General features: G+C 42.7%; 1 protein-coding gene across 1 annotated transcript in view; it reads right to left on the minus strand.

Annotated features, from left to right (window-relative positions):
- Positions 1-21,083, minus strand: part of TRERF1 (transcriptional regulating factor 1) — a 309,743-nt gene that overhangs the window by 107,020 nt on the left and 181,640 nt on the right. Inside the window, exon 6 of the mRNA XM_028479519.2 lies at positions 16,410-16,492. The gene's annotated coding sequence lies outside the window, so the exon portion shown is untranslated. The remainder of the gene's footprint in view (positions 1-16,409; positions 16,493-21,083) is intronic.

Here is a 21,083-nt window from a genome sequence, read left to right on the forward strand (position 1 = left end):
GTGGATAGCTAGTGGGAAGCAGCCACATGGCACAGGGAGATCAGCTAGGTGGTTTGTGACCACCTAGAGGGGTGGGAGGGGGAGGGAGGGAGGGAGGGGGAGGAAGAAGGAAAAGAAAGGAAGGAAGGAAGGAGGGGAGAAAAGAAGGAAGGAAAAGAAAGGAAAAGAATAAGAAAGGAAGGAAGGAAGAAAGGAAGATAGGGCGGGAAGACCAAGCACTGACCTGAAAGAGTGAACCAAATGATTCAGGAGATAAAACCCATACATAAGACACAATTAGTGTACCACAGGATACAGGGCAAAGTGCTAACGTGGAATACAGACTTTCAGCACAAAGAGACACAGAGCTGGAGAAAGTCCACAGCTTCCCAGAGGAAGTGCAAGTAAAACCTGAGATGAAAAACTGATGAGGAAGAGTTTGCCAGGCAGGGAGAAGACAATAGGCACTTGTGATTTTTCCCCCAAAAATGAAAAAGCAAGTATAGAGTCGTTACTCAAAATGTTGCAAAATGGCACACCTACTCACAGGTCTTTGGTTTAAGTACTTGGGGACCTTGCCAATGGTGACTTTCACAAATGTAAGTTACACTTAAGTGGAAAGACAGGCATCAGATCTAATTTCAGCCGTCCTGGCTAAGGAGGCAGGGGATCGAAACATACTTAATTTTGTAACGCAGATCCATGTTCATGAGCCTACACACACACACACACACACACCCCTCAGCCCCTCTCTGTATGTCTATCCTCAAGTGATCCAAACTCCATCTTCTGTTAGAAGAACTCCATAATTCAGGGAAAGGGAAACTGAATTATTAGGGACCATCTACAAATTAATAACTGGGAATCGACCACATTGTTGGTTTGCTGTCATGATATTCACACAGTATGAATAGAAAGGCCACGTGTGGTCTGATGGTGCACTGGTCGGTCAATAAGAAGTTAACAACTATTGACTGACTGTCTATTTAATGAAGAGCCCTGAGTTGGTATGGGTTGGGGGAGGGGGGAGTGAGGAGGAGACCGTGCATGGGATCAGCAGGAAGAAGGCAGGATCCGGAGAAAACAAATGGAAGACTCATAAGACACTGAGCCTGGTCCTAGCTCCACCACTGACAAAGGCCCTGGGTCATCCCAAGGTGAACTTCACTTCCTCATCCACAAACATGTCCTACCTACCTACTTCTCATTTACTGAAGTGAGAAAACGTAAGCCTGAGTGCTGGGGAAAGCAGAAGGTTATGTACAGTGCCTCTACAGTGTCGTGGGATTTGGAGGTGCCTCCCCAGCTTCCCTACCGTACTTTCCCAACAGTCCCCTGAGTCCCCCAGGCAGTCATGCATCCCATCCCCTCCACACGGTACTGGTTCAGGAAAGCACAGGATCTAAGTCGAGCCAACCAGGGGCGACTAGACTCAATTACAAGCCTTTGGCTGACCCATCAAGGAAGCTCTTTCTCCCACTGGATGAGAACAGGAGCCTGGGCTGACATCTTGGGGGCAGAAGGGGAGGTCATGCCTGAGAAAGGAACTAGCAATGAAGGAGAGAAACTGTGTCTGAGGCACCTCATTTGAGCCTTTGATAAAGCCTCACCTGATGCCAGGATGGGTGCTCCATCACATAAGCCAATGCATTTTCTGTTTTTGCTTAAACCAGTTTGGACTGGCTTTCAGTTAATCTGTCACCTAACTGACATAAAATGAGAGAAAATATGGCTAATCAATGTTATAAACCTCTCTAATCCCTCACCAAATCCATAAACTATCCAGGGATTCGCTTCCTACCTAGTGTCCTCTGTCCTCCTGAGGGGGTGAACACATTAAGGGGGTCACTCAAGGAACAAAAAGAAGAAAGGCAATCATAAGCAGTTAAGTCTTCAGTGATTACTGGGTCTGCCTTTGTTTGCTTCCTGTCCTCTGAGACCAGTGAGGGTCCTAGTGATGGAAGAGATCGAAGGGGGAAAAAACCCCTCCATGATAAGCTGAAGAATCAGTTTCCATCTCAGCTCTACTTTTGCAGGTTTCTTCCAGATGTTTACTTATTCTCTTTCATGGTAACCACTGAAGAGCCCAGAGGAACAATACGGGTATCCCATTGATTTATTTTATATCTTAAAAAATTACACAGGGCCTGCAGTACTGAGCTCATGTTCAGATTAAGTTTGCTGGAAATCTAATTTGGGATGAGTAATTTAATTTGGCTACTACAATTAAAAGTGGCACAGTATTTGTGTTTTAGAGGAAAACCGTATTAGATTCATCTAATCTTATTAGGTGAATATCACATTTAGATCACATTATATCTGGAACAGACATATACTGGATTGATTTCTTTCATAAATCACTCAGAAGTCCAAAAGAGACTAACCTTCTCCCCACTCCCCGCCCACCCACCTGACACAGGTCAGAGCAGGTGGTAAATGTAAAAGAGGCCTCGTGGAGAACCCCGCTGCAAAGTCCTGGAATTCAAGCACCCAAAACACCACCTACAACAAACTCTTGCATTTTGCAGTGGAGTAAACTGAGGCATTGATGGACAAGAGACTTGCACAGGGTTGCAGTCGGTAAGTGGCAAAGCTGGGACTACAGCTCAGCTCCCTGACCCCTAGTTTGGGTCCCTGCCACTCTACTACATGTGTTTTTAATAAGATCTAACATGAAAAACAGCCAGAGGGCCTCTGAGACTCCACTGCTACTCACTTAGCTAAAACCACCGAGTCGTCAGATACCATCTGACGTCTTCCTGCCTCTCCTAAGTATCCTGGGAAGATACAGAAGTAGGTCTCAGTATCTCCATGGGTGACTTAGACCAGCACCCCAAAGCCTTCTTGTCAAGTCCATTTTCTTGATGACTACTTTCAACCCCCTGACTCCCAGATAACTAAAATTCACATTAAGAACATTCAAACCATATGAAGGGTCAGAAGAAAAGAATCTGCATTGCTTTTTAAAAATGGTATTAATCTCAGGAGTACTGCTAACTGGGCATATTCAGCGGGTGTGATATCACACATCAGGGTTCCAAGTATAGAGTTTAATCTAAAAAAATTAGGTTATGAAGCAAAACAGAGGCAAGGAGAAGTTAGATAAAAATATTTGTAACGTATGACAAGTTAACACATACTGCATAAAAATCTCTTATCAGTGACTGAAAAAAGATGGAACACTGCAAAATAAAAATGAAAAAGGATGCAAAGAAGCAATTCACATACACACACAGAAAGATTACCAATCGCCTCATGAAAAAATGTTCAAACCTATTACCAAGCAAAGCTTTCAAATTCAAACAATGCAATACTGTTCTCAACAAATTGGCAAAAACCAAAACCCAAGTATAAGGCCCAGGACAGTCAAGGGTGCTCTGAAATAAGAATCCTCAAACACCACTGACTTGAGTGTAAATTAGTCCACATTTCTGAAGGCCCATCTGGTAAGATGTATCACCAGCCTTAACACTAAGCAAGGATCTCCCCTGAGGAAACGATCAGAGGAATATTCAAAGATTTACATACAAGGGCAGTTATAGCAGCACTATTCATAATAACAAAAATCTAGAAAAACCTAACTGTACTATAATAGAAAAATGGCAAAATGAATTATGATATTATCAATACAAGGAATAATATGTAGACATTAAAACTCATGTTTTTGGGCTTCCCTGGTGGCGCAGTGGTTGCGCGTCCGCCTGCCGATGCAGGGGAACCGGGTTCGCGCCCCGGTATGGGAGGATCCCACATGCCGCGGAGCGGCTGGGCCCGTGAGCCATGGCCGCTGAGCCTGCGCGTCCGGAGCCTGTGCTCCGCAACGGGAGAGGCCACAACAGAGGAAGGCCCGCATACCACAAAAAAAAAACAAAAACAAACAAAAAAAAACTCATGTTTTTGAAAACTTTAAAGACACAGGGAAACGATCACAAAATGATGCTAAAATTCAACACCCTTAATAGGATAATTCCATTTTGTAAAGAAAATATATATCACATATTTTATATGCATTATAAATGCAATATATATTTATATATGTGTAATATACACTTATATGCATTATAAATGCAAATTTATTGCACTGTAAGTGCAATAAATGGTGGCAGATTCAGCTAAATATCCAACAAATATTCACACTCCTTTTCAGAGTGTAGAGTTTTCACTGGAAAGTGGCTGCCCAGCCAGGGACTTCATTTCCCAGCATCCCTTGTAGCCCCACGGCACCATGTGATTATTCCCACCAATGGAATACAGGGAGAAGTGATGTGAAGCACCTCCAGGCTAAGGTGGTTAGAAAGTGATGTGCCTTCTCCGTGCTTTCTTCCTCCATCTGCCAACTAGATACAGAGGACCCCAAAGCCCTAGGGAATGAAAGAGCCGTAAGATGGAATGAGCCTGGGCCTCTGAATCACTCATTGGAGGGCTGACCACCAATCAGGAGCACCTATGTTGGGCTGAGTAAAAAATAAACCTCTACTGTGTGAAGTTATAATTTGGAGTTTTAATTGTTTCTTCAGCAAGTGTTACTCTAACTAATACACACATATAGAAAAATTACTGAAAGGTAAACTACCAAATTTAATCTGATGCACTGTACGACAAAGTATAAGGTAAATTATTTTCAAAAGTGTATTCTTTCCACCACAAACGTCTTATTTTATAACCAATAAAGATATTAAAAAATAGGGACTTCCCTGACGGTCCAGCAGTTAAGACTCCATGCTTCCACTGCAGGGGTCAAGGGTTCTATCCCTGGTCGGGGAACTAAGATCCTGCATGCCGTGAGGTGTGGTCCCCCCAAAAAAGATATTAAAATTAAAAAGCAGACTTTAGAGGGTAATGTTATATAATGAAAACTCTCAATAAAGTACTGAATAAGGTTACAAAAATTAAAATGTAGAAAATTATAAAGACTCAAAGAAAAAAAATCTAGATGTATATAACATTTTAAAATCTATTAAAACAATTCCAGACAAATGATTGTTCAAAAATGATCCAAAGTTAAATGAAAACAAACTAGGAAATACTGCAATTTATACAATATATGAACTATTAGTAACCTTTAATATGTAAAGAGCACTTATGAAACAAGTGAGGGATACATACAATAACTGGGGGAAAAGATATAAACACCTAGTCACAAAATAAAAAATACTAACATACACTTATAAAAAGACTTTCAAGCTCACTAATAACCAAATAAAGGCAAATTAAGATCATCTTTATCCTTCTATCAGATTGGCAAACATCTAAAATATTGTGAATATAGCATTCAATGTGGCTGAAATGATGATGAAATGGAGGGAGTTCAAAATGGTATCATATTTTCAACAAATAGTTTGGCATGATAGGAAAAGAAAGCCTTTAAAAAAGACTTTGACCTTCTACATATTTGTCAAAAGAAGTAAACAAGTAAGCAGAATTGCTTCAATGGGGAAAAAAGATGAAACAACTTAGATACCCATCTGTGAGGTACCTGTTAGATAAATAAATCATGGCATGTGTGTGTATATTCACATATTAGAATAATAGACATAATTTTAAATTATGATGAATATCTAAATGCACTAAAGTACAACAGTGCCCACAATATAAAAAAGCAAGATACAAAACAATACAGATAGTATAATTTCTTAATTGCTTAAAAGTATGTAGTATAAGAACTTATGTTGTAAGTGCATAAGGAAAAGTATAGAAGGATTTTTATCAAAATGTTGTTCTCTCCAAGGGGTGGGACTATGGGTGACTTTCATTTCCTTCTTTATACTTTTCTTTATTTTATATGTTTTCAACCATGAAAATATATAAATTTTATTTCTATGTTTTATTATGAAAAATAATAATAAACATATAAAAAAGTAGCAAGAATATATTTACCCATTGCCCAGCTCCTATTATCACACATGGCTGACTTTATTTCATCCATACCACTCTATGCCGCCTATCCCTGGATTATTTTAATGTAAATCCTGGATATGTCATATATACATGAGACATAAGGACTTTTTATAGTTAACATACTCAAACTCTCCACTGTATTATTTCAGAGTAAATATCTGATATTTCATTTGCGAATAAATGTTTTAGCATGTACCTTTAAAACATACCCATAATAACAAATCACACCTAAAAATTAGCAATTTCTTAATATCAAATATCCAGTCAGTGTCCCAATTCCCCCAATTATCTCATAAATGCCTTTTTAAAGTTGGTTTATTTAAATCAGGATCCAAACAAGATTTACATTTGCACCTGGTTGGTATGTCTTTTGTCTCTTTTAAAGTTTATTATATAGTGCCCCGCCATCCTTTTCCAGGCCATTTTATTTATTGAGAAACATATGGGTCATAGACCCAAGAACTTCCTGATTGCATCCCCATGGTGTCTTTTACCAGGTTTCTCTATTCCCTGTATTTCACTTCGACTGAGATTTAGTTTTAGTGTCTAATCAACTTCAGGTTCTATTATATTTTCTATAAGACTATTTCAAATCAACTTATTATTTTTATAAGCAGACAAAACAATAAAGCTTAAAAAAAATTTTAAAGGAACTCGAAGAAACACCAGTCTTTCTAATTCATCCATTTGAGCAATTCATTAAAACGCAGTATCCAAAAGTTTTTTTGGAAGGCAGGCTAAACCAATGCTTTTTCACAGGAAGGATGCTCAGTGACTACTGATGTTCTGGTTTATTTTCCAAACACACTGCTTTTACAGTTTAAATTCATCTCCCCTTCTGCCTCAGTGCTGAAGTCCACCATCCTCTGAGCAACGGCATACCCTCCACTGGAAGCTTACATCATCCTATAATTGCAATTGTCTTCAATTTTCCTTTCTTTCTTCTTAAAAATAATGTAATGTAAGCACATAATTGAAAATTTGGAAATGAGAGAAAATGAAAGAAGGAACCACTCTTAATTTCACCCCTCTAACAGAGTCACTGTTACCTATACACTCTGTACCATCTTTTTTTTTTTTTTTTTTTTTTTTGCGGCACGCAGGCCTCTCACTGTTGTGGCCTCTCCCGTTGCGGAGCACAGGCTCCGGACGCGCAGACTCAGCGGCCATGGCTCACGGGCCCAGCCGCTCCGCGGCATGTGGGATCCTCCCGGACCGGGGCACGGACCCGTGTCCCCTGCATCGGCAGGCGGACTCTCAACCACTGCACCACCAGGGAAGCCCTGTACCATCTTTATTAGGGGTAATATTTTGTACCAAATTGTAATCCGTGAGTACTGGTTTTAATATCCCTTTCATTAACAATAAATACATGTAAAATATTTATAGCTTATGTTAAGGGTATATAAAGTAGCAATAACAAATATAGTGTGTCCATAGCCCAGCTTGAGGAAGAGAACTTTACTAATCCCCTACACAGCCTCTACGGCTTCTCCCTCTTCCTAGCCTCTCCTCCCGTCACTATCCTGAATCTTTGTCTATGCTCACTTGGTCTTATAGGTTTTGCCACATGCACGTGGATGTCTAAAAACTATATCATTAGGGTTTCCCTGGTGGCGCAGTGGTTGAGAGTCCGCCTGCCGATTGATGCAGCGGACGCTCGTGTCCCGGTCCGGGAAGATCCCACATGCCGCGGAGCGGCTGGGCCCGTGAGCCATGGCCGCTGAGCCTGTGCGTCCGGAGTCTGTGCCCCGCAACGGGAAAGGCCACAACAGTCAGAGGCCCGCGTACTGCAAAAAAAAAAACAAAAAAAACTATATCATTGGTTTTGCATGCATCTGAACCTTATGTAATTGGAATCACACTGCAGCTATTCTACATCTTGCTTTTTTACTTAACGTTATATTCCTGAGAGCCTTCTGTGTTGTCACAGCTGCTATGGTTCATTCATTTTTACAGCACAGCTAACATAGCTACATTCCACAGTTAGACTATGCCACAGTGTGTACTGAAATTTCTACAAATAAAATTATACTGTAAATATCTTGTCACAATTCTATGTATCTTCAAAATAATTATTCATTATAGTAGAGTATTATGCTGAGAGAAGAACTATTTAATTTTATAGTTACCCAACTGTTGGACATTAATGGTGTGTGTGTGTGTGTGTGTGTGTGTGTGTGTGTGTGTGTGTGAGTTTGCTTTGTAAATAATGCATCAGGGAAGCATCATTGTCTAAACAGCATATTAAATATTTTGTATTATTTCCTTCATGGAGGGATGTGGGAAGATGGTCCACAGAAGTGGCATTACTGGATCAAATGTATGAATGAATAACATGATTCTTTAATACATTGTAAAACTGTTTCATAATATTGTAATGACATCAGAATTGGGGACTATCATTAAAAATGGGTTCTTTTGCTAATATGTTAAAATAGTATTTTACTGCTGTTTTAATCTACATATCTCTTATTACAAAATTGAACATTTTCCATATATTTGTTTAGTGTTATATTTAGTTATTCAAGTGCTCTATCAAGGTTTTAGTACCCTTCTTTTTAATTTGTTGAGCATTTCACATAACAAAGATTAATTCCATCATGTTACCGCAAATTTTTTCCCAGGCTATTGTTTCCCCACTGGTTTTTTACATGAAGAAATCTTTGATTATCTTGTAACTTGATGGACTATTCTTTCCCTTTTTGAGTGTTTTTCTTTTGTTTCCAAGCAATATTCAGTTCTACTGATTTCTTATGCATCTACATTTTGCACTTAATTGTTTGATCCATTTGCAATTCATTTTGATGAAGTCAAATGATTTTTTCCAAATTGCTAGACATAAAAATTATTTATTGAATAATTTTCCTTTCCCCATTGATTTGCGATGCCTTCTTTATGATTTATTACATTATGTCTGCAAGAGTCTATTTCTGAACTGTCCTAGTTCACTTATCTACTTCCTCCTCTTCTGCCGGCCCCACAGTGTTTTAATTACAAAGGCTTCATTTCATAATGCATTTTAATATCTGGTAGGGCTACATATTTTAATATCCAATAGATCTAATTCCCTTCCCCCCAAAACCATTTTCATAATTCCCCTTGAGGTTCTCATCTACTTATTTTTCCAAACAGACTTAAAACCATCTGGTGAAATTTTAAAAAATCTTGATGGGACTTTTGAGAGGAATGGCATTAGACTCATGAACTAATTCCAGAAGTATCCAAATCCTGAATTTTAATCTCACCATTTAGAAATAAGGTCTTTAGTTAACCTCTTTAACTCTTCTTGGTTTACAACTAAGCAATCTGCAGTTAATGATTATTTTATTCTTTTCTTTACCGTATTTATTCTCTGAAGTTACTATTTTTATAACTTTCTGCATTGACTTTTTGCTTTGATCTCAGTAATATGCAGTGATACCTTTATGAGGCTCCAATAAAGTATAATGCCAGTGGACTGTATGAACTCAATCTTCCTTATCAGGCTCAGGAATGGTCATTTTATATATTCCTTTTTAAGCGGTTTGCAGAAGTTAGAAGTTGAATTGATTGAATGCACTTTTGAAATTAATGAGATTATTACATATTTTCACTTAAACAATTTAAAATATTTCATTTGATTCATTATGTGAATCAAATGAAAATATATGTATATGAAGCCATTGCTACATTCCAGGAATATAACCCACTTGGGTATGGTGAAACATTCACATACTCTAGTGTTGAAATCTACTCACTAGAATTTTATCTAATATTTTTACATTCCTAAGCAAGACTGGTATAGAGCCTCCCTTTGGGGACTTGCCAGATTTGTTATCAGGGTCATGTTTGCTTGAAAGTTGGATCTGGAAGTTTTCCATCTTTTTTCTATATCCTGGAACACTTTACATAACACAGGAATCATTGGTTCTTTGAAAGGTTAAAAAAATTTTTCAAAGGCCTTTTTATATTTTAAAATATTCCACCTGGCACCTATGTCCATGTGGACATTACCGTGTTTGTATACATGACACTGTAAGATACTGATCTCTAATGGAACGGGGAGTAGTTTTATTGTAATTTACTGCCTTTTCTTCCCCAGCTGAAAAGGGAGTAAATGTCCAAGATGATGAAGACCTAGGAAATAACCCATTTTCCCAGGCTTTGGTTCCCAGAGCCTCCTTTTTAGAGGCCCATCAAGGAAGGTATACAAGGTGGTCAGAGAATACTGAATGCTAAACCATCCAAATTTCACTGAGGCTGACCAAGTTTTGGCAACCACAACTTTACCACTGACATATGGAACTAAGAAACCTAAGATCTGAAAAGACAAGGGGATCACCAGTCTACCCCAGGTCACCTCTAGTTCTGTAGTAAAGGTATTCCAAATTTCTAGTCCACAGAACCATCTGTTCCAGCTATAGAACACTGCATCTCTTCCACAGCAATAAAAGCTCGTAACTCTTAAGGCTTTCTCTGCTTACTGCAAGGCTCCTGGACCAAAGACCCTGCAAGCACTTCCAGGGGACTATAAATAAAAGATTTAGCATTGCTATGGGCTGAATGTTTGTCCTCACCCCCCAAATTCATATGTTAAAGCCCTAGCCCCCAATATGATGGTATTAGGAGGTGGGGCCTTTGGGAGTCAATTGGGTTAAAATGAGTCACAAGGGTGGAACCCCCATGATGGGATTAGTGTCCTTATAAGATGAGGAAGAGACACCAGAGGTTCCTCTCTCCACAAAGAAGAGGTCATGTGAGCACACAAGATGGTGGACACCTACAAGCCAAGAGAAGAGGTCTCAGAATAAAACTTACCTTGCCAGCACCCTTGATCTTGTACTTCCTAGGCTCTAGAACCGTGATAAATAAATTTCTATTATTTAAGCCACCCAGTCTATGGTATTTTGTTATGGCAGCCCAAGCCAAGACGAGAGGGTTGTGGTAATGTCTGCCCAAAAGAACGCTGAGCTGTAGCTATACAGACTGCGTAGCCTGCTGTAGAGTGAGATACGCCTTAGAAGAAACAAGTGGTACGGAGTCTGAACCAATTACGATTGAGTGCCTACTAGAACATGCAAGGACGGTGCCGTATGAACATATGTGACAATATAAATAGCACTCAAACAGTGACACTGCCCAGGAATGAGGCTGTGAACAGGACAGTAACTGAAGATGTAAGTGTGCACAGAACAGTCTGCTCTTTCTTGACGAAGACACATTTCAGTTCATGTCCACGTTCACAGAGGATCCATGAAACATTAGAGACCAATGAAATGTTAGAACTGTCAATCAAGATGATGAGTGTTAGGATAGTCTGGCAGGAAGACAGGGACCTCAAAACTCTCTTTGGCACTAGGATGCCATGATTCCATTCAGGATTTCACATATGCAGGCAGTCTTTTTCTTCCCCTCAACAAGGGCAGAGACGTTGCTTTCACACCAGTCATGGCCTCACACAGAAGCTTAATCCCTGGCTGGAAGGCAAAACATCTTTGTGGCAAAGCCAAGCAGGAATGTGAAGTGAAGCAGAACGAGAAACATTTTATTGCTGTTTTGGATGCCAGGGGTGGCTCGGTGTATGATTGGAGGGCTTTTTTGTTTTGTTTTAAATTTATTTATTTATTTATGGCTGCATTGGGTCTTCGTTGCTGTGTGCGGGCTTTCTCTAGTTGCGGCGAGCAGGGGCTACTCTTTGTTGCGGTGCGTGGGCTTCTCATTGTGGTGGCTTCTCTTGTTGCGGAGCATGGGCTCTAGGTGCACAGGCTTCATTAGCTGTGGCACGCAGGCTCAGTATTTGTGGCTCGCAGGCTCTAGAGCGCAGGTTCAGTAGTTGTGGCGCACGGGCTTAGCTGCTCTGCGGCAGACGGGATCTTCCCAGACCAGGGCTCAAACCTGTGTCCCCTGCATTGGCAGATGGATTCTTAACCACTGCGCCACCAGGGAAGTCCCTGGTTTGGAGGTTTTTTTTTAATGACTTCAAAAGGCATCTTAAAAAGTCATACTCTTTTGGCAGTTCCAAGATGCAACTGCTGCTACAAGTACTAACACTTACCAGCAACTGACTGATGGACACACTGCTTTTCTCAAAAGTACCCTTTCCCTTCTGGGGCTTTTCAGACCAAACTAAGGTGTGTGTGTGTGTGTGTGTGTGTGTGTGTGCGCGCGCCCATGCACACACAGAGACATAGCACACAACTGAAAGCCAAATGAAATTCAACAAATTCACCATTTTTAGGGTTAAATTGTGGAAAAAGAAAAAACTATTGACATGCCTTTTCATTTGAACTATTTAGTTACTGCAAAATTTTCTTCTACCGGTGGAAAATTAAACTAACAATTCTAAGTTAATGAGTTGAGGGTAAACAGTTCCTTCTTTTATAAAATGAATTGGGTTTACCAAGACTTGCGTTTAAGTGAATTTCTCCTGTCCCTTTAAATCAAGTAAAGGCATGACTTCAGCGAATTCCGAGGCTTCATGAGAAGCTTCAAAAGAAATACGATTTTTCCCCCTACAGCTGCACATTAACTCCACATCTCCCCAACACCTGTTATGCATAGATGCAGGGAAGCATCCACCCTTAATGTTGTTTTCACAGGTGATGTCAGAAAAATAAGAAGAGTGCAATAAATTATTCCTTAAGCTGAATGTTTTCAATGTGAAGATTTTATTCCTTGGACTGTCTCCTTCCTACTATTTTAGGATCAAGATGGTCCTTTCTTGTATAAGAACTGTAGTGATAGATGCTAGGTTTTTAAAAACATACTTCCCTGGCAAAATAAAAACTTGGTAGCCCTAAGCCAATCCCCCCAATTTTGTTTTGGTAGTTTCTTGGTCCAGACAAACTGCATTTGAGAACCACTTGTCTACAGCACCCTCTGAACCAAGAAATTCAGGGTCAGCTGTCCAGTTATCACTAGTTCTCATCTATTTATCACAATTGTGACCAGACAGCCTTGGGGGCAACAAACAACCTACAGAAAATTTAAGTCTAATTTAAGTCAATACTCAGGGGAGGGGGGATGAAAAATTTTATGGTTTATAAATTTGTGGTAAGTTCCTGGTCACTCTGGAACTTCATCCTCCATCCACAGGCCCCTCGCTGCACCCTATCCACCCCTTATCCTCAAAGTTATCGTCTCCCAGTTTTGAAATCAGCTTCAGGGTGCTGCACCCACCTTTGCTCTTCTCACCACTAATCTGGGAACCCCAATCAAGACACTTCGCCCTCCTGGGATTTTGAGAAGTCAGCCTTATGACAGACACCCAAGGCTTTTGAGAACGATTCACAGCGTTTTGTCAGCTAAAATCCCACTGAAATAAATGCCCAAGGCTAGCTTCTCACTACTGCAGCATCTCACCCAATCCAGGTGATTCTAAAATCCATCCGCCCAGAAAAGCCCCACTGAGTGGCTGGCTTGGGAAGCCAAAGCTGAGGAGGGTCACTTGCCCCTCCAGAGCCTCCAAACGGAGAACAATGGCAAGAAAATCAGCTAGGATAAGTCATGACAGGTTTTCAACTATTTACAAGACTTTTTCAACCAAGAATACATTAATATGTTACCATAAAGTTAAAATTCCCTATTTTCCAGGGATTATAACTACTTTTAATTTAAAACTGTGTGCTACTTAAATTTTTCTTAACTTAGGTTTTCCCCAAAATGAATTATTTTTAAAAAACCATTCCAGTAAAAAAAAAAAAAATCCATAAACACTAAATATTTTAATATCTTTATTTACCTTGTCTCTAGCTGAGCTAACCAGTGACCTATATTTGTTATGAAGAGTTAATTTCCTAGAATAAACATGCACATAAACATACAAATGTGACAATATTTTGAGCTATATGAAGCTAATAAAGGTAACATTTATTGGGCCAGCCACTGGGCCACTGGGCACTTTACTTGGATTACCCCAGTTAGTCCTTACAAAAGACCTATAAAGCAGGTATTATTCTTATTCCCATTTTACAGATGAGATTATCAATGAGGAACTTCATTACTGTAATTTAATCTTCAGTAACCCAGAATTTGAGTTCAGTGTTTACTCTGGCTATAGAAAGGTTGAATAAGCATATTAGAAATAAAACAGCATTGCAGAAGGCATAGTTAACCTCCTAGAAGGTCCTACATCTTAAGACATACTGAAAAGCAGATGCTAATTGCAAGCCTTCCAACAGGAACTGTTTGGGAAGATTCTGTCTGAAACTATACTATGTCAAAGCACTTTAAAATGCAGACTTTCACTAGTTAAGAGTGAGTTTTCTCTCACTGTTACCCCAACAATTAGTCCAAATTAGTAAGGTCTCTATAGATGATACAGTACAGTGGATGTCCACTGTCACTCTCACCATGTCCATTTCCCTCCTCCCTCAACAGTACCCACAGCTCTGCTTCCCCCACCCTTGTGCTCTGAGGAAAGCTACACTCCCCAGTGTAGGGATAGGCCAATCAGGAAAATCTCCCGTCCCTGCCAACCAACAGAAGGCATTCACTCGGCCAATGTGACTGGCGAAGGAATGAGCACATGACTCAGTTCAAGCCAGTGAAATGCAGGGCTGGTTTGCTGGGGAGGGGCTTCTGGGAAAGACACTTTCTCAGTCTTTTCAAGAGTTACGGCAAGGGATGCTTCTTTCTTTCTGGCCAGAGGGATATGCAACAATAAGCCCAGGAACTTCTGTGGCCATTCTGCCTCCAGGAGAGAGGCCAGCCTGAGGATGGACTGATACCATGGAAGAGCGGCAGAGAGATGGGAAGAAACTGGACCCCTGATGACAAGTTGAGCTGTTGTCTCACATGCACCCTGTAGTCCGTCCCATCCCTGCTTTTTGCTAGTACAAGCCACTTAATTAATTCCCTGTGCTGTGGGAGCCCCTTTGAGTTCAGTTTTATGATATTCACAACCCCCAAATAATCCAAACTGATAAATTGGAAATAAGCACTCATCCACAGCTTTTTCCTAGCACTTGCTCAGATTTTGCCTGGTCCTGTTTCAAGTGGTTTTGTGTTGTTTTTCTTGAGAAAATATAATGGGCTTTCAAGAAACACTTTCATGAATTAATGAGTGGCCTTGGGCAAGTCACTTGATCTCCTTGGGTCTTTTCAACTCTAAGAAGGATGAAGGATGATTAGAGGGTTTCTGGTGCTCCTTCCAGCCCTCACAGCCAACGGTTGTATGTAGCTGACCCAATATTGCAAAGTTTCACACTCAAACGAAAAACCCTCTTTTGGTCCTAAAGTAGAAACATCCCTTTTAATATATTCCAAGCGATCTGCATCTCTCGGTCGGTCAGATATTTTCCATTTGTGCCCTGATACCCATCCCTGAGCTGTCTCCACTCAGCTTGCACCCCTAGAGCTTCTGATCTCTGCACAGCTTCAATATGCTCCCTGCCTCCTGGCTTCTGGCTGAGTATGCCTAATGGGAGGCATCATCAGGAGATGGGAGAACTGACAGGGAGTTCAATGAGGATATCCATTTTCTTGGCTCCTTCCCGGCCATGTTGTTGTAGGTTGACTGCCTCCTACCAGAGACAGCCTTTCTGTACAGCTTCTCTTTCCAGTTCTGATAACCAATCCCTCCCTCTTCTTTTCAGGCCCAGGTATGGGAACAGCTTCCTGACACTGCTAACCCTGGGATGCTTCAACATCCCGTGCTGGTTTCTCTTAACCCTGCTGATGCCACTATAAGCAGTTCCTTCAGTGGAGACTCTTGGACTACTCCATTTGAGTGTACCGTCTGTTTCCTACTGGAACCCCAAGACACAGTGGCTTAAAAATTAAATCAAAATCAGGCACAATAAAAAAGAAACAGAAGCAATCAACTGGGAGCCTCACAGAAGAAACAGGAAAAGTGTGGAACTTGCCAAGGAAGAAAACTTGCACACACCGAAAGAATCAAATTAGACACCACCACCCTCCTTCCCCACCGTCACTAAGAATTTGTGGGAAATAGTCATCTCTTGCTAGAACAGTGTTTAAAACTGAAGAAAAAAAAATTCTCTTTATACACAAACCTACTGACCCTCCAGACAGCTTCTGTGTGAGATCTGGCAGAGGAATCATAGCTATGTGCCCATTTTCTAGAGGGACAAACTGAGCCTGGAAAGAGCACACAGGGCCAGAGCTGACAAAAACACTAGAAATACCCCAGGGCCAGTTCAAAGCCTCCTTGGTGTAAGAATCTGCCTCTGACAGGCTCTGTGGAGTTTCTCAGAGTGGCATCCTGTACCAATTCTCCAGAGATGTTTAATTCCCACTTCTAGAAGCTACCATCCATGAACATCTTTTGGATCCTTCACTATCTGCAACAACTCTGCAAAGTCAAGAGAGACGAGACAGGATGCCCTCAGCCCCTTGCCAAGTGACGCTTAATTCCAATACGTGAAACCACAAGCGCTGACCGTTTCCCGGACACCTATGGGTGTCCAGGCCCAGAGCAGCCGACCTCCCCTCTGTGGGGTATTTTCCACACCACATGGATCAAAGAAACGATTTTATGACCCCTTCATCATAAAGCATTCAAACACCCAGAATGTCGGAGAAGCTACCTGTTTCACGTTTAAGAGGCTTAACCTCTCAGGGTCGTCCTGCTTCCATGTCTTCCTCTTTCAGCATCCTCCAGAGCCGGGGCCTGTAGGGGTGACCCAGAAAGCACATTCAGGATATCTGGCTTCAACATGGGGACAGATCATATCAATCGGGGAGGGACTAGAGAGGCAGCCAAGGATGGAGCCCTGAAGAACCCAGCAGTGGATGGACCTTCCCGGGAGGAGGGCCCTGAAAGGTCCCTGAGGGTGGAGAGCACTTAGGAAAGACACTCAATTCCAGTCTTCTAGTCACTCAGGCCCCAAACCAGGAGTCATTGTGACTCCCCTGTTTCCTTCACACCCCACGTCCAATCCATCAGCTAATGATGCCAGCTTTATCTGCAAAATGTATCCACCTCCACTGCTACCACTTTGGTCCAAGCAGCTTCTCTCATTAGAATACTGCAATAACCTCCTAGCTGGTCCCCCTACTTCCATCCTTGCCTGTCTATACTCCATGTATCATGCAGGTTGAACTGTGTTATGGGTCAAATTGTGTCTCCCCGCAATTCCTATGTTGAAGTCCTAACCCCAGGACCTCAGAATATGACCTTATTTGGAAAAGGGTTAAAGTTGATGTAACGAACTGTTAAGATGAGCTCACACATCATACATTGAGTAGGGTGGGTCCCTAATCCAATATGACTGGTGTCCTTATAAAAAGAGGAAATTTGGACACAGACTCCTACACAGGGAGAGCACCAGGTGAAGACTGGACTCACGCTGCCCCAAGCCAAGAAACTACCAGAAGCTAAGAGAGAGCTCTGGAACAGATCCTTCCCTACCGCCTTCAGAGGGAGCATGGCCCTGCGGACACCTTGGTCTTGGACTTTTGGCCTCCAGAACTGTGAGATGGTAAATTTTTATTGTTTAAGCCACCCAGTCTGTGGTACTTTGTTATGGCAGCCCTAGAAGGCCAATATACCATGCTCCCCACACCAGCCTAAAACGCACTCTTCTGCTCAAAACATTCCTATAGCATCTTACCTCTCTCAGAGTAAAAGACAAAGTCCCTGAAATGTCCTACACAGCTCCATGACCTGCCCCAGCCTCTTCTCTGACCTCTTCTCCTACTCTGCCCTTCTTCAATTTCCTCCAGCCACAATGGCTTCCTCAAGCATCCCAAGCAGGCTCCTGCCTCAGGGCCTTTGCACATGCTCTTCCCTCTGCCTGGAACACTGTTCCACTAGGCTTCCTTCATTTCCTTCAGGTTTCTGTGATAATGTCACCTTCTCAGTGAGACCCTCCTGACAACCCCAGCACCCTTTCCATCCTCCTTCCCTGTTGTATTTTTCTTTGTAGTGCTCATCACCACCTGACATTTGTTTATATTTTTATCCCTCTTTCCTCACACTAGACTAGAAACTCCCTGAAAGCAGGGACATGGAATTATGGTATGCCCCAGAGCCCAACACATAGTAGGTGCTTAAGTAATAGTGGCTGAGAGATTTATTTGCGGACTGAAAGAAGCCAAGAGAAAAGAGAGTTGCAAGAAGGAGGAAGTTGTCCACCGTGTCAAAAGTAGCAAAGGGTCCAGAAAGATAAGGACCGAAGTGTCCGTTGGGTGTGGTAATATGGAGGCCACAGGTGACCTGAGAGGGGACAGCTCGTGTGGAAGCAGGTGCCCCTTGCAGCAAACCCACCAGGTCCCTCCCCTGCGCCAGTCACACCTCCCACGGGCAGAAGCCAACCTGAGCGGGCTGCCTCAGCGAAGGAGCGAAACCCGAGGGCAGATTCTTTCCAGGTGTCTTGTGAGGGAAGGAGAAAAGGGAATGAGAAAAAGAGGGGGTGAAGGTTTGAGGAAAGACGACAGCAGAATGACTGGAGCGGGTAAGGTCCCAGGAGCTGCATGGGCACCCGGGTGCAGGAGGAAGGTTCCCTCTGGCCAGGAAGAGGAGGAGGGGTGTGTCCTACTCTGAGTGGAAGGAAACCAAGCTGGGATGAGCCCAGATGGCGATAACTGCACGAGGCGGGGAGGCGAGAACCTGAGCTCGCTCGCTGCTGAGTGAGGGGACCTTGTCAGTAATCAGTGAAGGCAGGAGGTCTCCTGAGTGACGAAGGGAAGACTGGGAGTGGGGCTGGATGGAGTGGGGACCGCAGGGAACATCCTGCAGGGTCAGCCCTGAAACCGAGTACCCCCTCGAATTCTGTGCCCCACATACCTCCTTGCCTTGTGAAGTGCCAACCCTGACGGGAGAGAGAGCCAGCCGCTGGCCAGCATCACTGAGGGCTCAGCTGAAACGAGAGGCCGCGGGCTCAGACTCACACAATCCACGTGGCTATGGGTTTCTGGGACAGGCCCTTGGCAGCATGGATTTAGGAGAAGGGACTTCCTCCAGCTGAAGAATTCCGCGACCCCCAACAGCTCCATCCCTTTTTGTCAGGGCTGCATCACTCACCCAGGCCCCCAGATTCAGCCCCTTGAGCCCCTCTGAGTCCTCACTCTCCACTCCCCTAATTCCTCCCAGTCAGTCACAAATTCTGCCTATTACGCTTGTGGGCTGGGTGCGACCCAAGTTAAAACCCTCACACACCAGTCCTGTGAGGTGTTCTGAGTGTCTATTTACAGTTGAGAAAACTGAGGTTTGATGAAGTCATCTGCTCAAGGTCACACGGGTAGCAAGTGGCAGAGCTGGGGTTTGAAATCTTCCATCTCTCTTTCCCCTTGTCCATATTCATGCCACCACCCTGGTCCAAGGCCTCAACGTTTCATTCTTAAAATTCAACGTGATAAATGTCTTCTAACTCACCTCCCAGCATTCCCGTTACAGAGCACACATCCGAATGAAGCTTCTTACAACACTGTTTTGCTTTCCTGTTCCAATAAAACTTTATTTACAAAAATAGACACCAGGCCATAGTTGGCCTGTAAGTCACAGTTTTCCAACCACTGATTTATAGTCTTCATGGAATTATGAAAAATTTTGTCCATTATTTGTTCAAATATTTTTCCCTCTCCCCTTCCTCTCTCACGGGGACTTCAATCACACATACGTTAGACCACTTAATATTGTCCCACAAGTTGTCAATGCTATGCTTTTGTTTTATATATCTCTGTGCTTCTTTTTGGATAGTTTCTGTTGCTGTGCCTTCAAGTTGGCGTCTAATCTGCTTTAATCTCATGCAGTGTGTTTTTTGTTTCGAATGTTGTATCTTTCAGCTCTAAAAGTTCCATTGGAATCTTCTACTTCTCTCCACTTTTACGATCTCCTCTCCTTGTTGAACATGTGAAGTGTATTTATAAGAGTTCACAGCACTGTTTTTACTTATCCCTGTCTCATGCAATTGGAAGGGCTCCTTCTTCAATCTTGCTTCCCACACGCACACTCCACTGCACCCCATCCAGGATGCTCCTCCCCTTTCCATGCACCCCTCAAGGCCCAATGCCAGGACATTCCTCCCCACCCCATCCCCATAGCTCCACCCCTCTGAGTGCCCTGCTCACGCCCCAGCTTGCTGAGCAATCCCTGCTCTTCTGAGTTCACTGCACTTAGCTTCCCTTGGCAAGGGTTCCATTTGCTAAGTTTCCGCGTAGATGGCACACCCTTTGAAGGTAATTAATATGTGCGTTGAATGCTTGGAATTGCCCACTGCTCAACACAGAGTCTACAATGGTAAATGTTACTTGATCTACAAAACAATTCTGATGAAACACAGATGATATACTTCTAGAAGTTTTTCAGAAAATACAAAAGAACTGGGATGGTAACTGGAAGGGACACAGGGCCTTCTTGAAGTTTTGGAAGTGTAACTATTCTTCCTTTGCAGGAGCACCCAGAGTCTGACACCCTATAACAGCCACCGTAAGAAGAGGGAGGGCGGCTGGATGTAGCTCTCCCTTCCTTCCTGCTCCTACATACTCAAGGTCTTGGGATCCCTCCTTAGGTACATGGTTTCACACACAGAGATATCCTATCTTCCTCCCTCTTCAAAGGAAGAGCTTAAAATGTGAGCAGTCCAAATCTGGCTGAGTGGAGATCATGGTGACTAGCAGATGGCAGAAGGAAGAGAAAGGATACACCATTTCTGGGAAACTGGGAGTTGGCTCTAACCTACTTTGACTGTCAGCCAGGGACCATACAATTCTGGGATTCTTGGGGTCACAGAAGGAGGATGGTTGAGAATGGTGAAAGTCAACAAGGCACTCAAGGGTCATCAGATCACACCCCATGCAGATAGAATGGGCAGCGCCTGAATAACAAGGGTCTGGGAGGAATCTATGGAGGGGAAGGTGATGCTGCCCACCAGTTGCCCAATAAGAAATCAATATCTCCCCAAACCAGTGGAACCAAAGGCACAGTGTGGTCCTCGTGACACAGTGGAAATACCAAGAGCTCTGGAGTCAAGCCTGGGATCCTATCCTGACCTCATCACCCAGTGGCTGTCCAAACTTCGGCTGGTCACTTCCCCTCTCTGAGCCTGGCTCTGCGTGAGCTAATGCGAGGCCTAAATAAAACAAGAAATGTAGGAAAACATCCAGTGCAGTGCCTGGCATTATATAAGGGGCCCAGTAAGTGTGGCTCCCCTCCCTCCTTCAGATCTCACGACTCTCAACCCTCCCTAAGAGGAACAAGTGCAGAAGCTACAGAGCATTTCCCAGGGGGAAGGTCTGCAAAGAAGGATGGCCAAAGTCAG

This window comes from Physeter macrocephalus, chromosome 18 (assembly GCF_002837175.3).
Source record: "Physeter macrocephalus isolate SW-GA chromosome 18, ASM283717v5, whole genome shotgun sequence".
Classification (NCBI taxonomy): Eukaryota; Metazoa; Chordata; class Mammalia; order Artiodactyla; family Physeteridae; genus Physeter; species Physeter macrocephalus.